Raw genomic sequence first — 21,742 nt, forward strand, 5'->3', positions numbered from 1 at the left:
CCGGCGATAACTGACGTCTTAACAAGCGACGTACGAGCGCGCGAGCGCTCACACTCGCACGGCCGCGCTTTCACTTGATAAACTTTTCAGCGCGGATGACGACGAAGACGAAGTCACCGAGCGCCGTCACAGTCGCCAACGTCCGACTTTTATTTCGCAATTCGGGCTCGCGTGTTGTGTGTCCCGCGCGAAAGCTTTTGCGCGAGAACCGTGTAATCCCGCGATTAAGGCGCGGTACTTGCGTCACGATCGGTAATGGAGCAGCGACGCGCGGCACTTTTATGACGCGCCACGTAGGAACGTAGCCCGAGAAATCGTGCGTCGTCTCTCTTTGCTGGAACGCGCCAGAAAAACCTCTAGCGAGGAGGCTGGCTCTACGGATCTGTTCTTTTTAGCTGCTCTTTAATTGCTCTTTAACTGGCGCAATCAGTTAGAGTGAGAAGAAACATAGTTGGCTCGCTCTAACTGATTGCACTAGTTGAGCGGTGCAGCCAGAAAGGACAGACCAGAGTCACAATAATGAACGCGAGGCACGGGAGATGCTTGATGAAATATCATCATTTTCGAGACAGCCGCCTCCAATTGGCTGAGCTAACGCACTACACGCATGATATCTTAAGCTTCCGCTTTGGATTCGGAGAAGTGGTCCGTCTGGCTTCCGGGCTCATCGTGAATTTGTTTCCAACGTCTCGTGGACATTCCAACTCGCTCTTTCAGGGACAGGAACGACGTGACGCTCTGTCGATCTTTATCGTAGGAATTCTTCTTATATACAGGCGTTTTGGCTGAGGATAAGGTTTTGGAGAAGGGACAACTGGTTTGACAAAGGCAGGGAGAAGGAAGTGAGGAAGAGAAGAGGTAATTCTGGATTTTTCTAGAACCAGGAAGACGAGTTGCCACGTTGGGTTTGTCGCTTTAATCAGCTACCTCTTCTGTTGACAGATTATTTTGTAGTGTTTGTATATTTTTTTGGAATTTTCTGTATTTTCAAGAGAAATAAATATTAGTTTTGACTAAAACTGATATCCGATCAAACAGATGAAGAGAAGAAGTAATTCTGGATTTTTCTAGAACCAAGAAGAGACGAATTGCCGTATTAAATTTGCCTTTAATTCGCTATCTCTGTTGAGATTATTGGAGTGTTTGTATATTTTTGAGAATTTCCTGTATTTTCGAGTGAAATGGACATTAATTAATTTTGGGCAAAAAATTGATGTCCAATCAAACAGGATTTTATCTTCTGTTTCTGTGCGATATTCGGATAATGCGAATTACGTAAAATATTTTAGCCTGCCTGCACATTGATTGATCGATTGTATCCTTCAGTATACACGTTAGCCCTCCTCCTACTTTCTCCTGTATGAACTTTGCCACATGAACCAGGGATTTTATAAATTCCTGGTTAGAGCGGAAGTATGTTGTCCTTCGAGTTATTGAGAAACTGTTCTATTTTTGTCGGGGGAGTTGTACATGGCTTTTATGTTATGTCTGTTACTGTTAGAATTCCTTAGGATTTTGTTTGCTACTTCTTTTACGTACGGAAGGCAGGTTGGCGCTTTTGTATTTGTTCACTGTTTTTGTGGATCGATTTGTTTGTCGGCCGTTACTCTGCTGAGGCTTTTTAACCATTTTGTCTATCCGCTCTGCTGTGCTCGTGCTGTGTGTATTCGTTACGTTGGAGTGTATTTACTTTACTTGTTTAAACTCACTTTGGCTGTTGTCCTAGTCCAAATGATAAAGGCTTTATATTAGGTTTAGTAACTAATCTCGTTTCCGATGAAATTTTTACACAGCTCACAGCGAAATTTGACACTGAATTGAAATTATTCTGCCTGGAACTTCAAACAGAAAGGTTATTACGGAGATGTTTTCAAGAAACAATGAAAGGACCTGCCTCTTCCTTCTCAGAGGCATTCCTTCTCACAGAAGTACTCCCTCATGTATAAACGACGTAGAAAATCAGGGTAAGAGGATTCCACGAAACGAATGAGAAACGATGGAGTCCCGGGGGTATAAGTGCGAGATGTCAGGTGCTACGGGGAGAAGTTTGATGGGAAACCGCAGACGCCATTAAACATAACAGTCTCGTCGGGGGAGCGTCCGGGCTGCGTTAAAACTTTAAATAACCCACTGACCGCACTGTGTACGCGTCTATGCTAACTTATGCTTCGAGGACAATGCGCGAAGAAATCTCTAGAGAGAGAGAGAGAGAGAGAGAGAGAGAATCCACGGTTTAGATACCATAACTGTATGCGCGCGAGACGCCGATTGCGCAGATTGTTTTCCTCTGTACGAATCTATAAATAGCTGGAAAAAGAATGAAAGAGGCCGGTTCGGTCGGGGACTATCGCGCGCCGAGTAACTCCTTTTTCTACATCTTCTCAATACCACCTCGGTGAGTCTTCTCCTCTGTGGCAATTAAGCAAATGGCAAATTCAACAATTCCCTCTGTACGTGACTCTAAATTGCGATGCAAAATAGACGGTGGGATGTATCTCAAACAAATACGCCGTTCAATTACGCGATGTAAACGCGCAGCTGTCTGGTCTGCCGATGAGAGCCGACGCGTGACGGGAACACGCAAAATGTAACGTACGCGCGGCGTAGTTTTAGCGTCGCTTTCGTCGCTCGCCGCGCTCGCGGCTTTCGCACGCGATATTTCACAGTGGATTATAATAGTTGCGACGATAACGACACGCTACTTTTTCCAAGTGACGAATCGATCATCGCCGCGGCCCGATGGGGCTATCCGGCGAAACCGGTAGAGGAGGTGGACGAAGTAGAAAGAAGAAGAAGAAGAAGAAGAAGAAGAAGAAGAAGAAGAAGAAGAAGAAGAAGGAGAAGAAGAAGAAGAAGAAGAAGAAGAAGAAGAAGAAGAGAAAGAAGAAGAAGAAGAAGAAGAAGAACAAGAACAAGAAGAGAGGAAGCTATAAGAAAGATAATAAGAGGGAACGAAGAGAGACGATGATGAACCGAGGGAGGGCTTATGGGTACGTATGGACAAACCAGTGAACGGATGAACAGACGGAACCATGGGTGGACTGACCGGCGGACGGACAAACCGACCGACCGACCGACCGACCGATCGACCGACCGACCGACCGACCGGCCGACGGGCGAGCGGACGGACGGACAGCAAACGCATCAATGACAAGACGTAAATCATAGTTTTATGACCCGTCTTTATGTGGCCCTTATTCGTGGTACTCATCGGTAAAGAGCCTTTCAGATTTTTCTGTCTGGCCACCCTGTACTTGCGCGTCCAGGGCCGTACCGATTCACGCCGAGGGTACTGGTGTACGCTCGAAACAAGCGTGACCGAAGCGTACGAGCGGAGAGACCGATAAACGTCGTTAATTTATCCGCAGGGACGAGTAGAAGTACGCGATAAATAAGCAACGGCGATACGATAGCTTTGATACCTTTCTGAAAACGGTGCGCTCTCCGCTGTAATGCAGACGAGGAAGGTACATCGAGTTTAAAGCGACACTCTACCTAATTCCCAATGCAGTGTCAGTTTGAATTCTTGTTAAGCCTAATCCCGCACACACGAGATTAAAGCATCACGCCAACGTGTGAGAGTGAATATTTGGATTCGTCAGTTTGGACATTGCTTGTGTGAATTCACACGGTGTCATTCTCTCTCTCTCTCTCTCTCTCTCTCTCTCTCTCTCTCTCTCTCTCTTTCTCCTCTCCTCTCCTTCGTGAATCCAGTCACCGGGAATTACCACGGGTGACACACTTTCACCCATCACTCGCACTCGCACAGCGTACGATCGACACCCTTCAACTTTACTTGGACGAAATTCACGATCGCGAAAATCGCGATCCGCTCTCTTCGATCCGCTCTCTTCGATCCGTCCCTGGACGCACGTAAGTGCGTATATAACAGGTACGCGATGCGTGGGCGTCGGTTTACGGGTCTGCTTTTAAGTGATCGTACCTTAATCCGCGTGGCGGTTAACAGTGTGTCGTGCTTAACGGTGATCCCGTGTGCGATGAAAGAGAGAGAGAGAGAGAGAGAGAGAGAGAGAGAGAGAGAGAGAGAGAGAGAGAGAGAGAGAGAGAGGGAGAGAGGGTGAAAGAGAAAGACGGTAATTTAAAAAATCGGAGAATTGCGCCAGTAGAAATATAACCCGGCGACAAAAAAGAGGAGAGGGGGGAGGGGCTGAGGGAGGGTGTACGGGCGAAGGACAGCGCGAGGTTAAGGTACGACCCTGACATTCTGGATCTCGCGGACGTGGGTGTGCGCACCGTGCAACTTTGTTGCTGCACTTTTTCGAGAGCATCTTCTTCTCCCCCCTCCCTTCTCACTCTCCCTCCCCCCCCCTCTCTCTCTCTCTCTCTCTCTCTCTCTCTGCGTCTGTCTGTATCTCTTTCTTTCTCCGCCGCGCCGGTGCTCACAGCGGCTGCATTATGCGCTCGCGCGAGCGCCCGCGCGCGCATAAAGAGAACGGACGCGAAGGCCTTGGCGGAGAGGTGTACGACGAGGATTATTTTTCAACGACACACACGCTACGCGCCGCGGAAAGTGAATCGCGCCAAATAGTACAACTCGACGACGACGCCTTCGTCGTCCCCTTATCGCGCGAGCGAGCGAGCGAGCGAGCGAGTGCGCGCACGCGTGCGCGCGCGCGACTCGCGGGAAAGCACGGCGAGTGCGGCATAATCTCGCTTGATTAATCCCAATTTTAATCTTGCCCCGCGGTAAATCGTTCCGCGCGCCGAGCCGCGGACACATGAAATATGCCGGCGAAATTAATATCTCCCCGATCCGCAGCGAATAATACCGTCGTGCGAAATAGCGACGAGCGCGACTGCCGCGCATGCGCGCTCACTGCCGCAGCAACGTTATCTGCTCGCCTCGAAGAATGCTTTTTCCGAAGATAAAGTGGCAAAAAGAACCGCGACAGACAGGCAGGGAGAGAGAGAGAGAGAGAGAGAGAGAGAGAGAGATAAAGAGATATGACGTTTCAACTGGTCTCAATGTCCGCGATATTACGAAGAAACGATGACGGCTAATGAAAATCGCGATACGCTGCCGCGAGAGCAAACGTCGACAGATTAATTCGTTCGATTCAATTAATTCAAACGTTTACCTTCCCGCTGAAATATATCGCGATCAGTTTTCCTCGCGTCATAAAGTGCGACGGGGGGACGCTTGCCCCCCCCCCTCCCCCGCCCCCGTGCGAATCATATTACGTGTACACTCAAGCAATTTCCCGATGGGTTGAAATTGATGGGTTAATTTTCCGATTCGTCGAATAAATTAGCACTTTCAACGAGAGAGAGAGAGAGAGGCGAGCGAGAAGCCGAGCTTGCCTGAAAGCCGGAGCCGGCGAGCACACGACGCGCGTCACGCTTTTTAGACTTATCCGTTCGCATGTCGTATTGTTGTGACAACCGAGCGCGATTACAGTTCCTCCGGGCCGTCTTCTCACGCGAGACAAGCCGCAAGCAAGCTCGTAAGCCGCGGCCTCGCTACGGCCGCTAATCGTCCCTCTAGTCGCGCTAGCGCAATCGCGCCTCGTTACGTCTCTATTTCTGCCACCCCTATGGCCCTGTGATGCGCCATTACGCGTTTATCGCGACATTAATAACCGACCGCGGCGAGGACCGTCCAACTCTTATTCCACGAATGTTTTGCGTTTTCTTTTCCCTCTCGCCTGCCCTCCCCCCCCCTTTTCCCCCAGTGTCGTTTATGGCACCATCACCGCCGCCGCCGCCGCCGCCGCCACGGCGCGCGGATAGTCGCTCTTACGATTTCGACGACACGCTCTGTAAATCAGCGAGCAAAAATCAGATAGAGACAAGCGCGCGCGGCTGATCCTCGAATTTAACTACGCGTTGCGGTCTGACGGACGGGATGAGGCTGACTCTTATTTACTATTTACGCTCTTGATAAACTCGTCGGAGCGAGTTGAGGTGAGCGCTAAAAGGCATTTTTAGCGTTAAACAGGTACCGAGCAAGGAGGAGCCGGAAAGAAAGAAACCTTCGCTCTTTGGGATTTTTACGTTTTTCAACTGCCGTTTCTACGGCGGAATACGGATTCCGTATTCAACTCCGTGACTACACTGATGAATTTCAAGAAACTGCTCGATTTACAATTAAAAAAGAAAAAAATGCATTCTACGTACGCCTCGTGTTTTCATCTCAAGTTCTCGTGATTTACGTCTAAATGAGAATTTTAGCCTCCCGCACTTGACAAGCTCGTTATCTTCCGCTTTGCGCCCTTTATCACTCGCGATTATGCCCGCATAAACAACTTTTTGGGATATAATCGGCATCCATGTCCGATTTTCCAAGCGAATGGAGTTGCAATTCTGGGAAACCGACATGTTTCTCAATTTTCTCCGCTTTCATTTTATATCGCTATTTGGTATTAATTTTAGATTTAAGTTGAACAAAATATCCGAAACACTGCGAGTATATTTACACACACCTTGTAAACATAGATACGCTTAAAAAGCGTAAATACTTAAATTACTTAAATGTTTTGCCCAGTTGCTTCTTTTTATAATAAATAATAAATATTTTGAGTAAAACACAATATTGTATTCTTATTTTAAACGTTGAAGTTTTTTCAGTAACGTAATTTAACATCGAAATGTATTTTGTAGTATAATTCTATGCTTATATTACATTGCGTAATTGATAAATACGTAATTGATAAATATAATGTAAAAATTGTATGATAATTTTTAGAGCAATTTTTGGAACAATTGGTGAGTTATATGAAGCATTTTGGTCAACTCAGATAGATGGACATTGGAAGAAAGCTTTGAAGAAAGCTTCGCAGAAAAGGTGGAATCTCCCGTTTGAGTATCCCGTTTGAGTTTCGTTTGAAAATCGCCGTTTTAACATATTACTAATATATCTCTCTAAATTTCTCAAACTGAATTCATTTTTGAGGGGAAAACATCGGAACGAATACCAATTAGATCGCAAACAAAATTTTATGCAAATTAAAAAGACTATATTCCTAATGGGCGATTCTAGATGGGAAGTCCAAAGTTTCCTCAATAACATTTCCTGCCTTCACTTTAAACGAAAATTTATTATTTGACTTTCTATTCTATTGAATCTGCAGTAATTAGTGTAAACACGGCGTCTGTTATTTCTTTCGAACAACTTTTGAACCGGTGCACACACTAACGCGATGTAAATTAGAAGAGAAGAGAAAATCTATCCGTTTCACTCCGAAACGAAAGAGAACAGACCTACGAAATTCCCTGTTTGCTACCGTAAAACATGTTGCTGGCCAAAAAAAGACGCAAGCTCTCGTATCCCCGCGCTTCGATTCTCGACTGAGAGAATTCATTCAGTTGATATGACACTCTCAACTGGTATCGTCAATTTGACGGCAAATTCGGAAATGTTTATCAAGACGTGGGGGGTTGTATCTGGGAAAATCCGAGGAAGTTTCTACGATCGCGAATATTTGCGCTCGTCGCTGCGCAGCACAGACTCAAATCCCCTCATAAATGATCGAGACAGATTTCGCAGATATGAGGATTGATAGGTTTGCATTAAGACGCGTGTGTGACGTCAACGTGTGATATTCCACCGCGTGTGTTCTCCCCATCGTCGATCGGTCACTCGATATTGTCTTTCCGCGGAGGCCTTCTCTCGTCTCGCCGATCGTCCCCTTGTTGTCCTCGCAATAAAGGATATTTCCTGCGCACGGTAATTCGCCAAGTTAGGCGCGGCACGGGCAGTTTCGCGACACCCACCGCTTCTTCGGCAATTTCCTCGTTATCTCCCGGCGTGGCCGAGAAATTTATAGGATCGTACAAGGATCGTATACGCGACCCGAGGCATAAATAATATTCCGCGGAATAAAACAATCGTTTTTATCGCGGGGCCTGAGAGCACTCATCGTCGGTTTTCGATATCCGAGGGCGAATCGTTCCCGGTGAAATCCGGAGAATAAAATCGGGGATGCGCGTTTCTCGCGAATTAAATTGTCCCGCGGCCGGCTGCTTCCGGCGAACGATAACAATGGCGATTTGTCATGCCCGCGCGCAAGCGTGAGCACATATTTAGGGGTGTGATTTAGTTTTACAGGTTTTGCAAGTTCTTCACGACAACGCTCGACTTCATTATCGCATTATCAGTGAAGCGAACGCTGTTAGAGCTGGAATGACAAGTCTTACCGCGTCCCGCGTGTTGCTTCATCCGATTGTCACTTGTTCCGGTCAATGCGACATGCTCCGGAGAGGAACGCACTTTTATTCAACTCGGAGAGAGTGCGCAAATTTGTTGAAAATCGGATCAACTCGAAAGAAGAATCCTTTTATCGTCGCGGAATCCATCTCTCGCCAGAAAGATGAGAAAAGCTTCGGGAAAAGAAACGAAGGGAAATATTTCGATTAAAGTATCCGTTCATTGTGTTGTTTAATCCTTTCCCTTGTTGGTGGGAAGTATACTCCCTACCTTTTCTCGATTCAATTTTGCGTTGTGAATCACATAATTTTGAAGAACCAATCGGGGATTTGAGTTCCTCAGATCACTGAATAGTTGTTCAACGTACTCCAATAGGTTTTTATATCCAATTATTCATTTGTGATTACTTATAACAAATCAAAGTTGAAAAAAAATGCTTTCCTTTAGGGAAAAATAGATCCCTCGGAGAGTATTGAATGTAGAGGTCTGAAATTTTCACCAAATATTTTTCTGATGTTGTACAAAAGCATATTTTTTTCGGTATTTTTTTGCAGGTTAGATTTTTTTTCATAAACAAATATTTCTACAAAAACGGCCGAAATTTGACTTTTTTGCACTTTTTAGCTCTATTTCCTAGTTTTTTCATTCTGCATTTCCATCTTATCCATACTATCAATATTATTTTACTCAAAAATGAATGTTTAATCTCTAGTAGGCATAAATATGTAGTACTGAACATTTTCCCACATAAATTCCGCCATTTTGAATTCGGTAAATCTGACTTCAGATTCGTAATCAGCGACCCGAAAAACCCATACACCATCAATAATAATTGGAATTTTCTTCAATTCTGTACATCATGATCGCCATATTGAGTCCGCCATTTTGAATTTTGCAAATCCGACTTTAGATTCGTAATCAGCGGCCCAAAAAACGTAGGACTACCAAATATCTTAATAATTTTCTCAAGGGACGTTAATTCAGCAGTGAAAGGGGTTAAGTAAATCGGTATTTGAGAAAAAAACCCTCGAAACGTAAATCACCCACTCTTAACACAATCAAGTCGCCGTCAACGAGACGTCGCAGAATAAGCAGAAAAGCCTCCCCGTCGACTATATTATCGTACGGTTCTTGCTCACCGACCGTTCTAATCGTCGGATATGAGGATACTTTTGCGAATCGCGCGGAGGCGGCGATAAGATGATACACGATATTGCCGGGAAGTTTCGTAGGCGCGTAACGAATCGCGTCGTATTTACGAGTAATAGACGCGGAAGAGAGAAGAATGTAGCGCACGCGAAGAAAGAGGACAGGGGCGTGAGAGCGAGGAGGAGAGGGAGGGGGCAGCAGCGCGCCTCTCCGCTTCTCTGTCTCTGCTCTCCCTTGCTGGAAAACAGCCGCCTTCACGGGAATTCGTCTGTACAAATAGCCTTTCATCTCTCTCTCTCTCTCTCTCTCTCTCTCTCTCTCTCGTATGCCCGGCCGGGAGGTAGGAAGTCTCGTCATCGCGATTTATTCGCGTCGTCACGTCGGAAAAACGCGGGAATTCGGCGCGCCAGAGATTACGCGAGTAATTCTTTCGCCCGTGATTTATATTTCGTCCGTCGAGCGGGTCGTTTTTGCGTGCGAGCCGCGGTGGCCGTGTGTGCGCACGATATATACAGGATATTTAAATCCCCAAATTGGCGGTATGATAAAATTACGTGTGAATTAACTTCAGCCATGCGTGACATTTAAATGCAAATTTAAACTCGCGTTTTTCCTCATTAAAAATCTAATGTGCCTGTCGTTAGGGGGCAAACTCGTGCCCTAAATCCCGCGCGTAGATGTCCGTTATCGAGCGAGTGGAAAGAGAGAGAAAGAGAGAGAGAGAGAGAGAGAGAGAGAGTAGATGTGTAATTGTAGGGAAATAAATTTACCAGTCGCAAAAAAAGAAGAGTTCAAGCGAGGGGAAACATTCCGACACGGCAAAGTTAAAAATAAAAGCGACGAGATGTCGCGGTGTACAGTTTGTTTGCTCGCGAAAAGTGTCCTCGTTAATTGATTGATCCTGCTGGCAGGCTATTTCCAGAATAAACAGACGGCCCTGCTTCGTTTTAAGACCCCCCCTCCCCCCTGGCAATCTCCTCCGCAGGCTTCGCTAATTGCTAAAAATGTCGAAGGTTACCGTTCATTGTCAGCGTTCGGGGGGTGCCGGTACATTAGGGAGGAGCGGGGGATGTAAGCGGCACAGTGTAGGCGGATAACGCCGACGAAAATAACGAAAAATAATTCAATCATTTAGCCGGCGCGGCGGTGAAAAGGTTAAAAGGGCGGCTCGAGAGTCGAGCTCGAAAGGTTGCATGAAAATTAAATCTCGAGACGCGATATCGAGGCGAACACCGATACCTACACTCGTGTCTTTTCGCCCCGTTTTCTTTTATTAGCCGCGGGACTAGTCCCACGCGCGTCTCCTTGTCATGCATAAATCCGTCCTACACGCTGTTGTTCCACTTCATCGCGAAGCGCCCCGCGCATTTTCCCGGCTATGCCGAACGCGCAAACACTCATTTGCATCGCGAGAGCATCAATTACCGTGCTGAGCGTTATCAAGCGGGATCAAGCATCATTGTATCATCAGGAGAAGGAAGCGATACCCTCTCTGGTTCACCGTCAATCAACACGGTGTGGAGTAAAATTAATTAACTTTATAAGCAACGAAGCTGTTCGACAGCTTTTGCGACACACATTCGCCGCTGCGCCAGCAATTTCTCCGCGCCAGATTAATCTGGCTTAGCTTCTCCGTCTAACTTATTCCCTGACGCGGGACTCAAGTAGGCAACATCGAAGACTTCCCACACGTCTCTTCCGCGCTCCTTTTTCGGCTCCTCCTCCTCTCTCTCTCTCTCTCTCTCTCTCTCTCTCTCTCTCTCTCTTTCCTCCCCTTGTATATATTTAAGATTCTAAAGAACAGGCTCTTGAATAGCATTCCGTCAAGGATCTAATTGGAACGACTGAATTACGATTCCGGCGGCAATGAAGGAGCGCGAGAAGTGCTGCGAAAGCACGTGTCAATAGCGAGATGTCTGCCGACTTACCCCTGGTTCAACGACCCTCGGCGGCCACGAGCGCGCGACGGGCGAGAGAGCGAGAGAAAGCGAAAGAGAGAGAGAGAGAGACGGAGAAAGCAACCCTCCGCGACGGGCGCCGGAGTTATCGCGCGATCTCACCACTGACGACGGCCATTGTCGAAAAACAAGCCGGGAACGCGTACGCACCACCACTATATCACCGTACTCGTCACCGCGGCACCACCGCGTTGCGGAGACGCTCTTCGGGGGCGTCGTGCCTTAGCAATATGGCGACGGTGGCGGCGGCGGCGGCGGCGGCGGCGGCGGCGGCGGCGGCGGCGGCGGCGGTGACGGCGGCGACGACGACAATGACGACGACGACGACGACGATAACGACAACGGCAATGATGACGATGAAGACGACGACGACGACGATAATGGCAACGATGACGACGATGACGACGACGACGATGACGACAACGACAATGACGACGACGACGACGACGACGACGACGACGATGACGAAGACGACGATGAAAACGACAACTCGACCTCCGTTGTTCTCGTCACTCGTCCAAAACTCTTCGGTATGGGAGTCTCACGACCGTCGTCGCCGGGACAGGATCCTTCACGGGGAGGGTGCTTCTCGCCGGGTGGACTCACCCTCCACGCGCCGGTGAACGCACCACCACCATCGGCACGAGACAACGCTCGACGAAAGCGAAACGTACGACGACCGGCGGCGCCTCGGAATGCGGGACTGAACGTCGCGGGGTGCATCGCGCGACTGCGGGGATCGAGACGAGGGGGCACACGAGGGTGAAGTCCCGTAGGCGGGCGGCGTAGATGGCGCCACAGCGCCGGTGCCGGTTTTCAGGAGTTACGCTCCAGGGTTAGTCGGGGGTGAAAGAGAGAGAGAGAGAGAGAGAGGGAGGGAGGGAGAGAGGGAGGGAGGGAGGAAGGGAGAGAGAGAGAGAGAAAGCTTGGGGGTAGTGGATGTTCGTCGCCTGGCAACGACGAGAGATCGACCGAGTGCGCTCTCTGCCGCCTCCCCTCGTCGCCTACCCTGCGCCTTGACGACCTCCAAGAGGGTTGGACACCATCCTCGCACGTTGTTGTTTCCGCCGCTTGTGCGTAATGCTGCTGGTGGTAGTGGTGATGATGTGCTGGTAGTGGTAGCGGTGGTGGTTGTCTGCGAACCGTGTGCGAAAGCGAATACGTATCGAGAGTCGAGAGTGGGCAAACGATTAGTAGCGATCGGGGGTGGGATATCGAAGGTGGAAGGTCAAGAGGGCGAGCGGCGCCTTGAAGGACATGCCCCGGTATATAACGCGTATAAATACATCCGACTCGCGTCAATTGTCAGGGTTGGCTCCCTAAAGACAGTCGGAAATAACGAAACCGGGACATCGAATATCGATATTGGGAGGACTCGGTTGCAGGAAAGGGGTGCGCACAGAGATTGCTGTGTTACTGATTAAAGATATGCGGCATACGCGACCTGATACACACACACATATACTGAAGGATGTGCTAATATAATGCGTTATAACCCCTTAACTGTTAATGACGGAAATATCCGCGGAAGGAAGAGTCTCAATTTCAATTAAGTCTCAATTTTAATCTCGGATCGATTTGAATCCAGCGACCTCAAAAACATAAAAATATAATGTTCCGTTCCAATCGCTTCGTAATTGCTTACAAGTATCTTTCTGTTCTCTTTTTTGGGGGGGATGCGCGGATGTTTCCGTCATTAATAGTTTGGACCTTTACTTTCCGTGAATATTTCCGTCATTAACAGCTACGGGGTTAACGGTGAATCACGTCACACCATAAGACGTCCATTGCCTATTCGATGCACCTGTACCGCGCGCTTTTACTGCGTCTATTGTTATAGTAAATGACCGAATATCATGGATTAATATTAAAGGATTAAAAAACAATAGCTGTGATTGGGATGTCTTCGACAAAACTGACGTTAGTGCTGTCTCTTGCAAAACCCTCAAGATTAAATTGCACTTTGGTAAATATATAGAAAAGGGTACACCTCGCCGAATTTTTGCATTTTGAAATATATTGTTATAAAAGATGAAATTCTGAGTGGTTTTTCCTAATACAATTATATGGGGGTCGTTTATAGTTTCTGAGATATTTGACTTTAAAGTTTTAAAATTGTACGTTGAATTATGTTAGAAGTAGACAAGCAGTTTTCATTCACTTTAGATGTAGGAAACAGTACATATAAGCGGGAGAGGGGCTCCGCCCAACAAATCCTAACCTAACCTAATTTATTGCATCTTTATATATTTTTGGACATTGTTGAAAAAAGTTCTCTTAAGATCTATCGACTGGCTCAACTTAACTTATTATAATATTTGCATGTAATTAGGTGTTGTGGCTTTTAAGGAGATCTTTTCAACATCGCCCAACAATATATAAAGATGCAATAAGTTAGGTTAGGTTAAGATTTTTGGGGAGGGTGTGCGGGGGAGGGGCGGACTGTTTCCTATATTTCTATGTATACACTATATTTGGATTAACTGTTTGGATTGTACTGTAAATAACGTCAACTTATGATATCTGGAATTTAATTCCAGGATAATCAAAACTTTAAAATCCAAAACTTTAAAATCAAATATCTCGGAAACTATAAGCGACCCTCCCCCCTCCCATATAGTTGTATCAGAATTTCATCCTTTATAACATATTTCAAAATGAAAAAAGCCGGTGAGGTGTACCCCTTTCTATATATTTACCTCTACTTCAAATATACTTCAGCATACAATTATAAAACTTTAAAGTTAAAAATCTCAGAAACTATAAGCGATCCCCATATAATTGTATTGGGAAAAGTCACTCAGAATTTTTATTTATGAACTTATCGACCTTTGGAAATTTCAAAATTATTAAATTAATAAAAGTTAGGGCACTATTACAGTAGTATATTCTTGATAGTAAATAAAGTAAAAAAGTCTAATACTATTTTTTCTTTCGACGAATAGTTAGCGAGATATCGTAAGGTAAGTGTTGGAAAAGTTACCAAGTTTCCCTTAAATATCTCAAAATATATTGAGCAAATAAAAAAATGTTTCAGACAAAAGTTGTTCAAATTAATTGGTAGAAAAAGAAGGTATAATAAAAAATTTGGATTTCCATTTAAGAAAATTGATAATCAGTAAATATCTCGAAAATGGAGCCATCTATAAACAAAATGCTGTCGCTGTCCTATGTCCCCCTTCAAGCTAAACAACTTTTGTCTTAAGCATTTTTCGATTTAACGCAGTGTTTCTGAGATATTTCAATGGGAGTCCGTTGAAATGGGACACCCTGTATACTTCTCCGTTTATCTTCATACTGCATTCTTGACGATATATCACGGAGTAGAAATGCCGGGCACGGGAAAATGACGAAAATACGGCGCAGGGCGCGCCGTTCTCGAGACAGTATCCTATCGGCGTTCCCGTGAGATGCGAGAGAGAGAGAGGTCGATTGCACACGCGTCCATTTTCGCCGGCAAACACTGAAAATGGCGATAGCGGTGTTTCATGTTGTTATTTTAAGACAGACCGATCGATACTTTCATCGCAATATCGGCGCGCATACACACCTGTATTGTTGCGAATTGCGGCGTATCAATACGATACGAAGCGATAATGATCGCGGGAAGCGCGGCGCGGCGTGGCGTGGCGTAGTCCTCCATCGGGGTCCTGGTACTGACAGGACTTTCGCCGCGTATGATTCGCGATCGCTTTATAACGTAACGATCCTCATTAGGAACGGTAATAGTGCCTTTCTAGCCGCGCGGCTCCATTCTCTGCTTGCAAGACAGATCGCCGCTACGCACGGTCGCCTTAAAAGTCCTCGCGCATCCTAGCGGAAGCAGAGAGTAATGGACCATTCGCGGGATGAAAAAAAGGTCCGCCGTCGCGATCGTCAATCGTCGTCGTCGTCGTCGTCGATGTCCCGTGATTTATCACGCGGCTCGATCGATCGTCAGAGCGCCTAACACGCGATAACACGCGCCGTCCGATAAGGCGAGGACGGAAGAGAAATGCTCGCGATCGGCGCTCTCCTCGCTAAATTGTGCCGTTCACCGCGCCGCCGCGCAACTGCCCATTATTGTACGATAATTATTATATGATAATCCCTATCTCTCATACAGCGCGAAATGCGATTTCGTCGTTCAATGGAAGAGATACCGTTATCGCTATACATCAAACACGCCGCGATTGTGCCGCACTTTAGCTTGTCGTGAAGTACGCGTCGTTTACGCGAGCGCGCGCATGTGTGTGTGTGTGTGTGTGTGTGTGTGTGTATGTGTGTGCGCGCGCGCGCGCGAGGAACTAAGTAGAAATTCCAGATACGAAGCGCGACGGATCGATCTGTCGATCTTCCGACGGTCGAGCATGCCAGTGCGACCGACGTCATTTTTTACTTTTTGCACAATACACCAGGGTCAAAACTGCGAAATTCAAAATGGCGGGCCGAAAGTTTAGAAAAATCGTTCGGTGCAATTTTGATTTGATTCGGATTTGAATTCAGCAAGATATGAAAAAATATTGTCCTGTCCCGACTGCTCTGTTTTTTTAATGCGCGCGGATATTTCCGTCATTAACAGCTAAGGGGTTAAGCGCTCTCTCTTTCTCTCTCTCTCTCCCCCCCTTTCTTTCTCTCACCCTCTCTCTCTCTCTCTTTCTCTCAATGGCTACAGTTTCATAAGAAGTCAAACCGGATCTGCCGTGGAAAAACACGCGACGTCACTCTCGTGTGACATCACTTCCTCGGCATCATAGCGCGCACGTGAAGATGCAGCAGGAGCACGACGAGACTTCTTCGTCGCACGCGATAGGGGAGATAGAGAGAGAGAGAGAGAGAGAGAGGGGGGGAGGGCGCAAAAAATAAGCGCAAGGTTCTCCTCTCAGATTAGATCGAGTCCAATCTAGTTGATTCGTCGTTTGACCTCTATTCAGAATTGGCGCGGGGAGGCCCCCCTCCCCCCTCTTTCTCTTGACAGCTTTTAATTCGCGGAGGATATGACGCTCTTGTAAATCCCATCGCCCCTTTCGCCAACCGGTGCCGTTAAACCGGAACAATTTAGCATTGAGGACGACGGTACGGCCACCCCTTCTTTTTATCGACACTCTGCATTATAGATTTAATTGTTGCCCGGCCGAGGGGCGCCAATCCGTCCCTTCGCCGGAGGGCTCTGGAACGAAGGGTTCTCTTTTTATGACCTGTCGCTCCCGTTGGAATCCCGATTGCATAACTTCGAGGGAAAGCCACGGTGGATCGATAGCCGAGATGCTGACTTGGCCAATTAAGAGGACTGCAGGGTGAGCTTACTGAAAAATCGTGCTTGTTTTTGATAGTGATTTTGTGACGAACTGAATAAATGTGCAGGAATAAAACTTTTACATATATTTATATAACATATGAAGTGAAGATATAGAAAAATTTTGTTTTTAAACAAATACTCATATAAATATACATCCACTTAAATTTTAAACGCGTTTCTCTCGAAATTTTATTGTTCAACTTTTTGCAGTGATTTCTGCGAAACTGAGTTTCGTATCGATTTGAAATTTTTACAGCAATAATATTTGTTCATGTGGCTCTCAGGTGAAGCATGGACAACTCCGTCAAAATATTTCATTTTGAGATATTAATTTTTTTATTGTGAAAGAACTGAAAAATTTGGATTTTTCCCTAACAATAGCTGCCACTTTGTTAATTTTGTTCGATTTTTTTTTCTAGTGGTTCACCGGATAATGATAAGCCTCCTCAAGATTTCTAGCTAAAATTCGCTCTGATCGGACCACCGAGAGCTAAGATATTACGATAAAACTAAGACAAAACGATAACTTGAAAAAAAAGGAGAGTATATTTCAGCTATATATATCGTATATTTATACGAGTATTTATTAATAAACAAAATTTTTCTACTCTTCGTATGTTGTATAACTATCTAAAATTTTCATTCTTGCACATTTATTCAGTTCGTCACAAAATATTCACAAAAACAAGCACGATTTTTCAGCAATCTGACCCTCCAGTCCCTTTAAGGGAAAACGACTTAGAACGTGCAATCTAATCATAATTTTCTAAGTAGAGTATTATCGTAAGAGACATTTGATAGAGATATCACGCGTAACGCTCGACGTTGTTTGCAAAATATTCAACGTCATCGAAACGATATGAAGATGTGACGCAGAACGTACGTATGTTTGTAGAAATCCAGAGGAGATGTAAGGGTGTGTGTGTGTGTGTGTGTGTGTGTGTGTCTAAGGAGTAAACTTGTGTCTAACACGTCCTCAGTTTATAATGTAAAATTTATTTTTCCTGGTAGCTAAACGAATAGGTTAGCTGGCGGTAAAAAAAATACATCGCAAATTAAGGAATTACAATTATGAAATGGAAAATTAAATGCCAAATAATATTGGCAGTGAGTAATGTATGTGTGTGTGTGTGTAACACCCGCTTCAGCTTTCTTTTAAGATTTTTATGGAAAAACATAATCTCAATTTTAACTCGCTACTTGATATAACTAGAATATAACTGATGGCGGGGATATATTGCAGCGCTAAATTATACAGAGTTGTCTCATTTTAAATGAGCCAAAATCTCGAAAAATATGAAAGATATTAAGAAACGTTTCAGACAAAAGTTGTAAGGGGGGATATAAAACGACTGTCATCACTTTGTTCATAGATAGCGCCACTTCCGAGATATTCAGCTAGATGAGAATTAAATGAAAAAAACCAATATTTTACGTTTTAGTAAATAATTAGCAATTAACAAATTCACAACGAGCCAGAAACTTTAATTTAGCCTGTATCGCTTGCTGATTTTTTCATTCAGACCGTCCAGCCACATTTTCACTCCGATGAAAGATTCTGAAGGGTACAAACCAATTACAATTCCCACAGTCGGTCGTTATCCTCTTCATATCTCTCAAGCGTCGAAAAGTTAGCAGCAACACGAGCAAGAGGAACGCACGCTTCATCGGTCTCGATCGGAGTCTTCGGGAATTAATAGAGAAAGAAAGTTCGAAAGGTCGTCCAAAGTCGACCTGTTTCCGCCTTGCCGAGCATCGGTCGGTCCATTAATTTAAGAGGGTGGGGGCGAAGGGGACGGGCTTCCGTGGACAAGGGTTCAGATGAGCGACGAGTTCCTGACGTATATTTGACGTTTGACCGATTGATCGCGATGCTTCTATCGCAACCTTCCATACGCCCACCGAGGATCTCCGCTTGTCAGCGAATAAAGGGAACCCTCTCGACGCACCGTATCGTTAACTTCTCGATCTTCCTGTTGTGGCGTGGCAGAGAAAAAATCGCAACGCCCCGGAACGAGTCGAGTGTAACAATTGGCGCGCGGCGGCGGCGCCGTAATTCGCGTTCTCGAACAACTTAGCGGCAAAATGCCGAGCAATATAGTAATTTACATCGTATTGTAACGATATTGACATTTAATGACGGTGCTGAAATAAACGACGCTTCCGCGCACAATACGCGTGTCATTCGACAATAATGACGCGACGCGACGTAATTATCGGCTCCCTCGGCCCCGCCGGTACCCCCCCCCCTCACCAGCCGATAACTCCCCGCGAGTTCTACCGTTACGCGACGCGGCTTTTCTCCGTCGCACCGCATGCATTTGCATCCGTTTAAACGGATAAATAATCCCACGGTGCCGGCGCGCGGTGCGCGCGATGAGACCCCCTCGCAGCCCCCGCCGTCTCCCGACCCCCCCCTGGGAGACCAGGAGAGGTTCGTTCGCTCTCGCTGGCTGGCTGGCTGGCTCGAGGAAGAAAGAGCCAGGAAGTCAAGCGTGAGACAGGAAGGTCGTACCATCTAAGTTTAGAGTGTGTTTAGTCACCTACCGCGGCTACCTACACTTTTCCACCTACAACTCCGCCCCTTTATCTGCCGGAGCCCGCGAGGAGTCGTTAACGACCTCCGTATGCGGAGGTGTACATAGTACGTACATACGCGCGAGCGCGTAATGTTCCGTACGCGTACGTACGGTGGGACCCTTTCAATGATAATCCTGGAAACTCGGGTCGCGCGGTCCTCCCACGAATCGGCAGGAGGGATTGGAAGGTCGTCGCGGAAAGTGCCTGATCTGCGACGAGTTCGAGCCGAGCAAAAAATTGTTAGGGCCATTCTTGAAGGACAAGGCCCCGATAAGACTGAAAGTATGGATGTGCTGAAGAGGAATGCCTCGTTATTATGCCACATCGGGCATCGAGATGGATTTTTCAGAGATGCCTTAGATTTTACGAAATAAATAGCTTTAACTGACTAGAAAACTGACGTGCGGGCCTTGGAGGGATTTTTTAACGCTGCTTTAGATACACAGAATCAAGTTTCGTTAATAGGAAATTAATAAGATCAGAAGCGTGTGGTAAAGTTGTCATAATTTAGTGTGGTTTTGGTATGTACGCTCTCTCTCTCTCTCTCTCCCTCTAGCTGGTTCTTTTAAATATTTTTTTATCATACCGCAATTAAAAATTTTATTAGCTTTATTAGTCGCCATATTCATTAGTCTCTTCCAAGGATTTTCATAGTATTGCCTTCGTTTTGAAATGCGGCAAATTTTAATAAAAACAGTAGGAAAATTTTTATGCGTAAAGAATGCAGTATTTTTAAGATGAAAAATTCTTGTTATATATCAACAAGGTTATGAAAAAATAAAGAAATTACAGTCTAAATTTCTTGGAATGAATAGGACAAATGTTTTTACTCAAGCAGTAATAAAAATATTTCCTTAAAAGGCCCTATTAACACTGTCTTATAAGAAGCTGTTAAACCATTTGTTACGCATCTGTACGTGGTAGGGCCCTTTCTATCCTTCCTATTCTTAGGGCCCGATTAATGTTAGGGACAAATAATCAGGCCCTTACCATATTAATTTTCTACTCGGTGAGCTCGTTCCGCGTCTCTTCCGAGGCGTCTAACGAGGCGTCCGAATTTTTCCCTCTGTTTTCTGCACATCTCCCTGTCGCGTCGAGGGAAGCACACCGGAAGCTACGATAAAAGCGATCCACCTCGGCCAGAACAAGAAGAAGAGCCGGGCAAGACGCCGAACGAGAGAGAGAGAGAGAGAGAGAGAGAGAGAGAGAGAGACATTTACACGGCGTCTATTACTCGGCGGCGAGCAACTGTTCGCATTTCTTTACGTTTCTCGTCTCACTCGGCGACGCTGAAGCGTGACAGAGACCGTTCCGCGAAAACGCTCCGTGAAATCCCGCCGTCTAAGAGGACACCATTGTAGCGTGCACGGTGTGTCCGTCGGCCCTTTCAGCGTTAATATATATCTCCGGCCCCGGTTATTCCAATATCCGTTGTCTGCTTGCACGATGATGCAAGCGTTTGCACTTCCCGCGTGCGCGCGTACGTTCTCGTCTATCCGCCGACCATCTATCGTGTTCCCGGAGGAAAACCTGAATCACGAAATCCTCCGGGTGCGCTCTCCGAAGAAGAAAGGCGGAGAGAGAGAGAGAGAGAGAGAGAGAGAGAGAGAGCAGCTGCGGCCGCGCGGCGGCTGCAGAGCTCCGTACAGAGGTACAGTCTCCACGCGCGTAACGTTTACGCGTTCTCTCCTCCCCCTCCTCCCCCCCCCGCTCCGCCAACCCTACCAACCCTCCCCCGCCGCCGCCGTGCGTGTGTTCGTGCGTGGGTGTTAAGCGTGGCAGGCAGGCAGGCAGGCAGGAAGAGAGGAGAGTGGGCAGCGCGACGCAGGAGGCGGGCGGGGGATGAGAGGGAGGGAGGGGGGGGGAGGATAAAGGAGTAAAACCGCGCGCGCGTTGTGAATGTGGGTAAGCGGGGACTGTAAATATCGCGTCGCTCTCTGCTGCCTACCTCGCGCGCGCGCGACGGGGAGGCACGTCCGGTATGGTATATCGCCTTGCGCGCCTCTCTCTCCCTCCCCCTCGCGTCCTATCGTGGCACCTATGAAGAGACCGGACAGACGGACCGTCGTGAAAAATACCCCACTAAATTGATAAATTATGGCTGCTTTAAATCAAGCGGAGATGCGGGACATGTCCGTCCGTCCGCCGCGAGGCGAGGCGAGGCCAGGCCAGGCGAGGCGAGGCGAGGCGGGACAGCTGGGGCTCGATTTAGGTGTGACCCCTCGGGTCCGTCGATTTGATGGATAATTCTGTTGGAGACGAAACCGAGGCTGGGAGCTGCGACGAGACCTGCGAACGGTGCGAATGGCTTGCGATGCAAGTGTGAGAACCGGGGAAGTTTTACGAGCGGTCGCACGTATGAATGAGGGTTAGGTGGAGAGTGACCGGACTTGTGTGATTTGGACTTGTGTGATTGGTTCTTTTTTTTTTTTTTACGTAGACCAACTACCGATAAATCGGAGCGATTAAAGGTAATTAAAGCGGAAACTGGTAAAGTATCCCCCAGCGCTCCTCGCGGTATCGATCCTTGGCGGTGTCGGTGTTTGTAATCAAGCAGCGGAACGCACATCCAATGAATCTTCGGCGAGGGCGATCGTTAAAAGCCATGCT

General features: G+C 46.8%; 1 protein-coding gene across 11 annotated transcripts in view; it reads right to left on the reverse strand.

Moving 5' to 3' along the window:
• Positions 1 to 21,742, reverse strand: part of Prosap (SH3 and multiple ankyrin repeat domains prosap) — a 231,773-nt gene that overhangs the window by 64,758 nt on the left and 145,273 nt on the right. The window contains exon 1 of one of the 11 annotated variants that reach the window (XM_025306689.1): positions 11,881 to 12,122. The exons of 8 other annotated variants lie outside the window; for them this stretch is intronic. The gene's annotated coding sequence lies outside the window, so the exon portion shown is untranslated. Of the gene's footprint in view, positions 1 to 11,376; positions 11,397 to 11,424; positions 11,522 to 11,880; positions 12,123 to 21,742 lie in introns of those variants that run through there. 2 more of the 11 variants (XM_025306691.1, XM_025306692.1) reach the window with 2 other exon arrangements.

Source organism: Harpegnathos saltator, unplaced genomic scaffold (assembly GCF_003227715.2).
Source record: "Harpegnathos saltator strain DR-91 unplaced genomic scaffold, Hsal_v8.6 scaffold8, whole genome shotgun sequence".
Classification (NCBI taxonomy): domain Eukaryota; kingdom Metazoa; phylum Arthropoda; class Insecta; order Hymenoptera; family Formicidae; genus Harpegnathos; species Harpegnathos saltator.